This window comes from Protopterus annectens, chromosome 17.part0 (assembly GCF_019279795.1).
Source record: "Protopterus annectens isolate FY-2018-M chromosome 17.part0, PAN1.0, whole genome shotgun sequence".
Lineage (NCBI taxonomy): Eukaryota > Metazoa > Chordata > Ceratodontiformes > Protopteridae > Protopterus > Protopterus annectens.
This window is the reverse complement of record NC_056751.1, coordinates 94,891,677-94,902,405: the sequence shown is the minus strand read 5'-3', so window position 1 is coordinate 94,902,405 and position 10,729 is coordinate 94,891,677. Positions and strand designations below refer to the sequence as shown.

At 39.0% G+C, this 10,729-nt stretch overlaps 1 protein-coding gene across 1 annotated transcript in view; it reads right to left on the bottom strand.

Moving 5' to 3' along the window:
- Positions 1-10,729, bottom strand: part of DGKQ (diacylglycerol kinase theta) — a 2,194,335-nt gene that overhangs the window by 1,831,696 nt on the left and 351,910 nt on the right. The window lies entirely within an intron of this gene.

Here is a 10,729-nt window from a genome sequence, read left to right as displayed (position 1 = left end):
TCCCTTGAACTCCCTTAGACTTTTCCTCCATTTTCTCAAGTGATGAGATTCATAATGAAAGCCAAAACAACTCAAATTAAATGTCATTCCCATAGCTATTTTCTGGTCTTGACAAGTATGCTTTTCCCAGTTTACTATCAAAAAGTTGAAAATCAAAAAAAAAAAAAAATCTACTTACTTGATCAAACTGACATTCTGAATTTGGCAAATGTTGCTTTAACGGAATGTTGAAAATCATCATCACAATGTCCGCATTGGACGGAATTCGGAATGTCAGGAGGTGATGTCAGACCCTCAGGCATTTGTGCTGAAGCTGCACCCCCTTGCAAATTCTATATTCCAACTTCTAGATCGCACTACAGTGAGGAAAAGGGTAAATTTTTCGATCCCCACTGTACTGCGATCTGTTATAAGAACATCAACTGCACATTAGGAAATGTATACTACTATTCACTAACGTGCATTCGAAAATTTTCAGAACATTATGGAAACTGGAAAAGACATTCTTCCATTCCAGTCTCGTGTAAGTGCCGCTCCACATTTTGATAGTAAAACGTTTTTCTCTGCTACTACCTCACCTATTAGTACTTCTCCTTTTACTAAAGGATGATGGAAGCAAGAGATTAGTCTATAAGAACCTGAACCACATCTTCTTGTCTTTCGATGTGATTAGTCGTGAACCTGTGAGGAATAACAGTTATTACTGACCCATTGACTAAACCATTACATCCTCCTTGAAGTAGTGCAAAATTGTCCAGAGACGTCAGTTTTTAAGTGAATTAATGTTAAAACTATTCCCATATGCTTATTTTTTATCAACTGCACACGTCATCCACATGTTTAGAAAAATGTTATGAAATGTAGTAGTGTTGTGTACAGTCAGGGATTTTTCAGTTTATAGTCACTGGAAGGACTTTTTTAATTATTTTTTTGTTTGCATCTGAATACATTTATCACTCTTCAATCATTTTCCAGTAACCTGCTTAATCTAAGTGAGGACCACAGTGGGAGCTGGAGCATATTATGCTGCTCAATCAGTCCATGGTAGTGAGCAAATGTTGAACAGCATGCCAACCCACTGCAATATTCATCATTCTTAATAAATTACATTTTAGGTGATCTCTGACATGCAGAGTGTACCAAGTGCAGGTTTAAGTGGAGACGCACACAAAGGAATTATAACAGATTGCCTAGTATGCAAATTAATCATTTATTCAGGCAGTTTACTTATTGAAAAACAGAAACAATATATCTGACAAAGGACAAGCTGCAACTTCTGTTACTTGTACAGGGGTACTACTTAGAATGATTAATTACTAGGCTATTTTTATACTTGTGTATGTCCTTGCATTTGTTAATATTTGTTAGATAATTTAAGACAATCAACTCTTTTTATTTACTGCTTTAAGTTTTAAATCAGCTGAAAGATTCAAAGCAAATTTCTGAGATGGTTAAACGAAGACTGAACAATGTACTTCTTCTTTCGGCTTTTCCCGGTTAGGGGTTGCCACAACGGATCATCTGTCCGCTCATGATTGGCAGTGGAGTTTTAAGGTGTCCAGTTGTCAGCCCGCACCCACTCACACTTAGGGCCAATTTAGAGTGTCCAATCCACCTACTGCATGTCTTTGGGATGTGGGAAGAAACTGGAGCACCCAGAGAAAACCCACACGACCACAGGGAGGACATACAGACTCCGCACAGAAGGCACCCCAGCCGAAATTGAACTGGAGAACCTCTTGCTGTGAGGCAGCAACACTAACCGCTGCACCACCGTGGCCGCCCCACTGAACAGTGTACTTCTACAGATGGTTTACATGTCATCACCTTTTACAAAAATGCAACTTCTAACCCAGCACTTACTTTTGCAGTAGAAGGCCATGACTTAAGTATATGCTGACAAATTTCTTGTCTAAGACACGCATGAGTACACTTTCATTCAGACAGACAATGTTAGATAGTTAACCACATAGTAGGATTATAAGTATAATATGTCATACAAAACTGATATTTGGCCCCATCCACACCATAAAAAGCTGTTCCTATTAAAACGCACACATTTCCAAGACAAAACAAGAGGACTCTCATCCTCTGATATTCTAATGCATTATGAGGCTCCTAAATTACCTTTAACCATTCCTGGACTACTAAAGGTAGAAGACAGACAGGACAAATGCAACTACAAAAGCAACTTAAGATGCATCAAAACATGCATCTCATACTACCCTTTTATGAAACACATAGATGGAAGGCCCTATTCTCTGATACGTTTTGCCTTCATTTGTGTGTGGCCCGAACAGTGATGGAGGGCTTTAAGATTCACACAATAGCCAAGAGTTAATGAGCATCAATCACTCTTAGTGGATGTTTGACCACTGACATTCAAAACTACACTTTTTCTCCTTATCCATTATCTAGAAACCCAGAGGTCTAATGCAGCCATGCCATCTATGCCTTAAAAAAAATTCTACTAGAGAAATTAAGCTATAATTACAATAAGGAATAAAACAAGTATCATGATCAGAGGAATACATCTCCTGTTCTTCATGAAAGAACATAAAGCTATAGACAAAAGAGCTAACAAGGGCAATGAACAGACTTGAAGAATCAAAAATGATGTACTTGGCATAGCAACAGATCTGGAAGAGAAGGCCTTTATTTATTTATCATGATAACAGATGTGGAAGAGCAGATCCGTTGTCTGTAACAGCAGTAATGAGGCTAATGGCTCATATAACCTTCCAAGGTTACCTTGGTCTCTCTACCGGTCTTAGAATGCACCATGCTGCAGTTCCTCTCAGGATCTGTTATGTTCAGCATATAGGACTATCATGTCTTTATAACTACTGTTCTAGAAATGGGAGAAAGGAGGTTCGGTATATCATCAAGCACTTCCAGAAGTATCGGCAATGTAAACAGAAGTGTGTCTATGTTACCTGGCACACCCCCCAACCAAGTTGAGTTAAACAAAAAAAAAAAAAAAAAAAGCTCCTCTGCACTGAAACTGTAGCAAACCACTTGCTGTAACAAGTGGCTTGCTACAGTTATGATACCACACTCAAAGCACTTTAGCATTTCAGCCATGACCACAAATACAGTATTGTTATTCATTTCAGAATGCCATTACAGCACTGCTGACTGTCCTTAACACCTTGTGCCCAGGACAGACATTCTCTTCACCCCACTCTAGCTACATCTCTGGGGTAAATATGCAACTCCTTTATCTGGTAAAAGAAGGTCCATCCTTGGTAAAATCAGGATAGAGTCCCAAGTTAGTTCTACTGGATGATCTCCCATATAAGAAGTTCCCTATTACAGCACTGGCTCCAAAGGAAGGCCTGGATCCAAATATTACATCAAGATTGCAGTATCCTGTGAAAGTGATGTGAGAAGACCAGGTAGCTGCTGCACAAATACCATCCAGAACAGTATTCTACAAAAAGGCTTGGGAAGTAGCAACTGCTTTTACAGAATTAGCCTTTAGATTAGAAGAAGAGTTATTGTACTTTTCAAAATGTTACTGACTGCAGTATAAGAACCATTTAGCTAGGGTGACCTCTGATACTTTATACCAAAGTTTATCATCAGTGAAAAAGGCAAGAGATGTAAATACTTTTTGATATTTGCAGCCCTGTGGATATAACATCAACTAGCTGTGCATTTCTATGTACTGAAGCAGGGATTCTTCATGTTTCAGAGTACCCAGAAAATAAAACTAGAAAAGGACTGCATTGGTTGAGACTTGCTTTTGTAGCAACTGTATGCATAAAGGAAGAACTAGTATGAAGGGAATCCTTGTCTTTATGGAACGCCAGGTAAAGGAGATCAACCGACCTGGTCTGTAATTCAGAAATTCTTGAGAAAGTGATGGCTCCCAGAAACAGAATTTTTCCAAGAAAAGAAATTTCAACTCTGCAGTAGCTACAAGCTCAAATGAATGCAAAATTAGTATTTTCTACTACAATGTAGAGATCATACAGTGAAAACAGGTCCTTTATCAATGGTCTCAAAAGGAATGTAGCTTCAAGAAAAGCTAAGTATGCCTTCAAAGAAGCCATGGACAAAGAACCAGCTCTTGATGAAAATTAGTAATGGCTGCAAGTTAAGTCCAAAATAAGGTGGCCCAGATGGAGAAGCACCACCATTTACTTTTGCAAGTCTTGCATGTGTTTGTTTTCCAACTACAGGAGATTACCTGCATTACTCTGAAGGGAAGGAAAAGTTGGTAACTTCAATCTGACAGCCTGGCATACAGGTTTTAAAATCATGCGCTGCCAGACTTTGAGCTTACCTCAGTCCAGAGTTAGATTTCCATAATCTCTGTTTGTTTACTTGGCAATTCACTTAACCACACACTGATGCCAGGTCAACTTTGAAGAGTTTTCAAATACTGGGATTACCCAGTTAACAACTATTTGTAAACTACTACTGGAAGCGGAAGTGAAGAAACCATTTATGTGGCCAAAGGAAAGGAGTAACAGGTGCAGTTTGTTTGTGAAGTGAGAGAGAATAAGGTCTGATGAAAAAACAGGTGAGGGAGTAGCAGGGAAAAACATACTTGTCAGGGCCAGAACATAGCTATAAAAATGACCTTTGACTTGAGTTGCTTTGGCTTTCATTATGAATCTCAACATTTGAGGGGAGAGGAGTGAAAGTATAAAGGAGTTTTAGGGACCAAATTTGGACTAAGCATCATTGGAAAGTCTAAAAGGTTGAAGGATTAGGGAGAAGCTGCCACCATGTTTGGCATTCTCTGGGGAGACATAAAGGTGACAGCAAACCTTACCCTTTCAATGAAAAAGTTGCTGCACAACCACAGAGGAGAAAGAAGGACCCCTCTTAAGGCATCAACAAAAGGGCTGAGTCTGTCTCTAGGAGAATTTGTTTCCCCAGTGTTATAGCACGTTAGTAGAAAATGAATGGATGACACAACCCACTTCTAAACTATCACGGTTTCTTGACATAAGTAGTATGAACAGGTTCCTTCCCACTGTGAATGGCTACCATACCTTGAAGTAGGGAATCCTGAAAGGCTTGAAGGGCCAAGAGGACTGCCTTCATCTCTAGTATGTTGACATGTAGACTTGCATCTGAAGAGGTCTGGACACCTTGGACAGTTTGTCCCTTGTAATGCCCCCACTGAAAAAAAACAAAAATTCATCCCTACTGACTGCTGCAAAGGGAATGAATATTCTTGAATGAGTTGCCCTTCATATGTTGGTTAGATGCAGCCAATATCACAGGTACTTTTTGCAAGCTCTCAATATTTGTATCAGATGGGACATGAAGTGTGAAAACTGAGACAACTGGGCATTCAGGGTAAATGGAGTACTCTCATGTGACGCTTTTCATAAATTACCATGGGAATTGCTGTTGCCATGAGACCCAGGGTCTCTAGACAAAGATGGGCAAAAGCACTTTGGGATTCCATGACTACAGAAACTTCATTTTGGAAAGACTGAATCCTGTCTGAAGAAGATATGCTTTGCAAATGAGGTATTCAGTTGAAGCTAATAAAAATGAGCAGATGGGATGGATTTAACTGGGACTTTGCAATATTTCCTGTAATTCCTAGAGAGTGGAACAAACTGAGAAGAGACTTCTCTGATTCTGACCAAGGTTTTGAATGGAAGCAGCAGCTAGCAGCCAGTTGTTTAAATAGGGAAACCCTTGGCTTCCTGCATCCTTTGGCAAGTTGTCAACAATAAAATGTTTCTGGCAAACACTCAGTGCGAAAGTGAAACCAAATGAAAGTATCTGGAAATGGTAATGAATCATTCTTACCCAGAAGCAAGGAACTTCTGAGAGTCTTCGGTGATCTTGAAATGGACACAGCCATTCTGGAGGTTCAAACAGCACATCCAATTTCCTTCAGATAAAAGTTGAACAGATTTTGTCCCCAGTACAGCCAGCTGGGGAAGGGGCATCAAAAATCCTTCTCAGCTTTCAAATGGCCATCACAAGCCTGTTGTAATTAAAATTCACGAAGCGGAGTAATACTTAGCCTAAAGTACATCTAGGACTTAAAATGTCAGCTACCACTTTGTCAGTCTGACTAGTAAAAAACTGTGATTCTGATAAATTCTCAGCTAGAGATGTGGCTGCAACCATATCCATTTTATATGTAATAGAATGACAAAATGGACAAGAAGGCTACTGTCAAAACTTTTAAACGTTGTGAACTTCAACTTTTTAGGAAGCTTACTGCTACCAGATGCCAACATCAAAAGCTTCATCTCAGACAATGTGAATGGTTCCATTTGTTCTTGAGGTGACACCAACTTTTCAAATTTGTATCATTTTAACTGAATTTTCTTCTACTTAAGTTAGTCAATAAAACCTCAACAAACGGTGCACTTATTAAGTGCTGTGTCTTATACTCCCAAACAGTATGATCAGCAGTCATACTTATGCTGCAGTAGGATCTTATTTCAGTTAGCAAACTTCCTAAATAAATAGGCAAAAGCCTACCAATCAAGAAACCATAAGTATTATCAAGCATGCCAAGTTAATCTAAAAAGCAAACTTTCATTATTTTTTATTTTATTTATTTATTTATTTATTTTGGAATTCATTGAAAATAGGAAGGTCCCTAAAAGTAAAAGGAAGAAAAGGTGGATAAAGTTCCATTTAAACCTCAAAAAAAAAAATAGAGCTATTCTGAAATCAGTTAAAATGACTGCAATCAGCTAAATGATTGTTTTAACTCCACAGCTACTTACCTGACGTTTTGAGAAATTTTACCACAAGATCAGAAATCTATTTCCTTAAAATCATTAAGTACATTTGAAAATGTCAACAGTGATCTGGAGAAGAATGATACTATAGAGCATTCTGGGATGTCAGAACAGACCAAAGTAGCCACAGAAAGATTTATGTGCCAAGCTGTCCTAATGACTGCATGCTTTGGTCCTGCTCTACTGAAAAGTGGACCCTCTCGTACAAGATCAGCAATTTTCATCTAAGAGAGAGAGAGAGAGATAGCAAACAGGCAAAAGCAGAAGATGATTCGTTATGGTTGTGACACCCGCACCCTGGCCCAGCAATCAAGGAGCCTCAATCCTCACTACTAACACCAGTAAGGGGCATCTCATATAGGAGGAAAGGATAACAAATACACACAGTAATGCGCAATTTCCCTTAAGAGCACACAGAGATCACAGTCAGTCCGGGGCTGGTCGCTCACTTGCTCTCCAGGTCCCCAATAAGACTCCCCACTGGCACAGCTATAGGGTCCAGATCACAGCCTATTGGGCAAGCTAAAACCTCCAGCACCCTCTCTGTATGACCAGTGCTTTGTGTTTCTGCCCATGTAGCTGACACACACACACACTTTGAGAAGAGTTTCTTCAACCACACAGACACTCCTGGGGAAGGCTGGCACAGTTCTCCAGCTGTGCCCTCTTTTCCCAGACTATACGGCAGTACCACTTGCCACCACCCACTAGTATTTATCAGCTATTCAAAGGCCCTTAAAAGGGTGTCCAATTATTACTGTGCAATATTATTATCCAATTGGTAGTATAGCCCAGGGTTAAAGCTATTAGAGTGGCTTTGTACAATTTTACCAAAGGCATGCAAGTACTCTTAAAGAGTTTAAATTATCTCTACACAAACAGCCACAGTTGAAAGGTTTAAAAAATATTTAATAATAAATAATAAAAACACAAGACAATACGTTCCACTACACAGTGCTAGTCAAGAGTTCAGAGATCACAGAGAAATACTTAAAATAATTCAGCAGTACAGTTCTGACATCACAGAAAACTTTCTAGCTATTCTTAAGAGAAAACACAAATCTAAGATAACTTACATATAGAAGCAGGCAGAGTGCTGATGGGTTGGATGGTCAAGACAAAAATGCTTAATAATCTCTGATTCTCTCTGTTTTTAAAATCACATTCCTGGTTCCCATTACATCATTCTTCACACTTCCCTGGGTTCCCAGGCTAACAGAAACTACATTTACATTCTTAACATCTCCTTTTGTTATCTTGCAGCTGGTCAGGAAGCAGAGCAATAAAAATGCATTTGCATGTTTAAATCTAGCAATTTAATTCTTGAAGAATGTCTTCATCGAGATAGGCTGGAGCCGACTTTAGATCAAAGGGTCACAACATGTTTTACTTGGTCAGCTTTCTGCCAGCAGAGTGCAATGTTGTTACATATTTTGCAATTTCACATCTAACAGCAGGTTTTTTTTCCATTTAAGACAACAAGCCTGTGCCTTACATTAATATTTACAAATGATAAAATTATCTGTAAAATTCTATCTGGGTAGGCTGGTAGCCTTCCCATATCTTCACAATGGTTATCTACAATAATCACATCAAGCAAATGAGTAACCTGAAACATAGCTGCTACTCCTACTTAGCAGGAGATGCATTAAAATTATTTCTCTGTATAGAAATGAATTAAAATAAATTAAAATATATAATTTTCTGGTTGCTTTACACAGAATATCATCCTTGTTCTCTAATTTATGATATGATGCGTCAGTGGTGAAACAAGTACCATAGTCACCTTTGAGCTGCAAAAACAGTGAATCCTTATCACTGTCAACACCTCAGTCTTGCTCCATTGTATCCCTTGCTTCTCCATGCTACCATTGTGCCTGGAACAGAAGCAGGAAGTGAAATACCAAATTACGTCCCCCCTGTACATGAAAAGAGTAGGTAAGGTTCCCTGATGCCCTTGCCAAATTTCCCTTAGTGATATAAATACCACTTTGAGTTTCATCTAGAGAGAGGCTATTAGCTTAGTGGGACTAACCTGGTCAAAGGATAAAAAAGAGATCAGATGAGACAGGGTGTGAAGACAATGAAAACACTGTTATCTGTGTTAGCATGTCTGGCAGGAGATTTAAGTATATTCTCAGATTAACTTGCATTGTACGCTGGCATGTCTAATTGTGAAAATGTAAATATGTTTTTAAAATGTTGAGCATCTCCCTGTTTATACAAAATGTTTAAAGAATCTGTCAGTGTTTTGATACATTTATAACTGCATATGCTTGTGTGGGAGATTCTAAGGTACAAACTGTCTGTGAAAAATCAGCCGAACAGTAGGTGATGTCATGATGTCATTAGAATGTTCCCAGTTGCTATGTGATTATTTGAACAGCTGATTGACAGGAAAAATTACTTTTTAAAACAGTTAACTGTTATTTTTAAAACAAGACACTTTACACTGTTAAGCTGAACAGCAGTTTTTGATGAAGAGGAGTTACTGAAGAGTTGCAGTCAGTGTGTACCTAAGAAAAAGAGCTCACCAAGAAATGTAAGCCTGCCTTTACCTTACTGTTTTATTTTAGATTAGATCAGGGACAATATTCTCTGCTTAAATTAGGAAATTTTAGTTATGCAGAGTATTTCTAAAATGATGGACTTCTATCCTACAGTTTAATTTCATATTTCTGGTGACTGAATTCTGGTATTTACTGAAAGTTATTGATTTACATTCTGTAATCATTTTACTTATTATTAAATGTTTTTCATTACATTGCAGCTGGATAATCAGTGTGTTCTTTAGAGTGTGTCTATATCTGTTTGATACTCTCCAGGTCACCTTGAATGCCAGGCTGCTTTGGTTATAGCTATCATTTATTTTGATATTTCATTTTTAATAATTGATCACCCTATAAAGGGTGAGTAGACCTGTCTGACTCTGATGGCAGCATTACTGTTTGCACTGGGGAGGGGACACAGCTGGAAATCTGTCAGGCTTCCCATAAGTGTGTGTGAAATTTTAATTTATTTTGAGTATGAGTGAGTCAGAGGTATTAAACTGGAACACACTGCTCTGAAGTGCATGATAAGGGATTACATTTGGGGTGGACAGAGGTATATAGTCCAGTCTCAGGAAACAGAACATGTTTGTGTTGTGTTCTTAAGAGAAACTGTGGAATTTTATTCTTGAGTGCTCTGTTCTCTGGTGTTTTCCATGATGCTCCCACATTGGTGTCAGTGGTGACAATCGAGGCTCCTTAATTGCTGACCTGGGTTTTAAGTGGTGGATGCCACATTTATTGGTGGCAGTGCAGTGGGATATTAGCCAGATGTCACATTTAATTGCTGGCAGCTTAGTGGGATTTTTAATTGGATTCCATTAGCCTGTGGGAAGTTGTCATTAAGGTGTCCACTCTTGACCGCCACAAGGTAAACGTTTAGAATTTCGATCCACCACAGATTTATTTTTTTTAGTTAAACAGTCAGGGACAGCAGGCAAGGATGTCAGCAGAATATTTTAGCAAGTTGACAAAGATCCAGTTGTCTAAGGAGTGTGAAGCCAGAGGATTGGTGCATGCCAACCTAACCAAGGAAGCAATGATTTCAGCCTTAGTTGCAGCCACAGCTCAGACCAACTATTCAGATGATATCCAGTTTGGTGTTGGTGATCTGCATTCTGCCAAAAATGGACAGTCCACAATTTCTTCGGAGGACCTGAGAATCCATCTGGAGTAGAAGAGATTGCACCTGGATGCCCAACGTCTGGAGGCTGAGGAGAGAATGTGACATCTTGAACTGGAATCAGCAGAGATACTGAGGCGTTTAGAAGTTGAGAACAATGAGAGACAGCATGTGGAGAATGAGAGACAGTACCATCATGAAGTGAAGCTTCTTACCCCTTGAAAGGGTCATGGAGGTAATAAGGAAGGGAATAACCAGACCCCAGAACCTGTAAAGGTCAGTGGACTTTTTTCCTTAGTACAGGGATTGGGATGACTTTG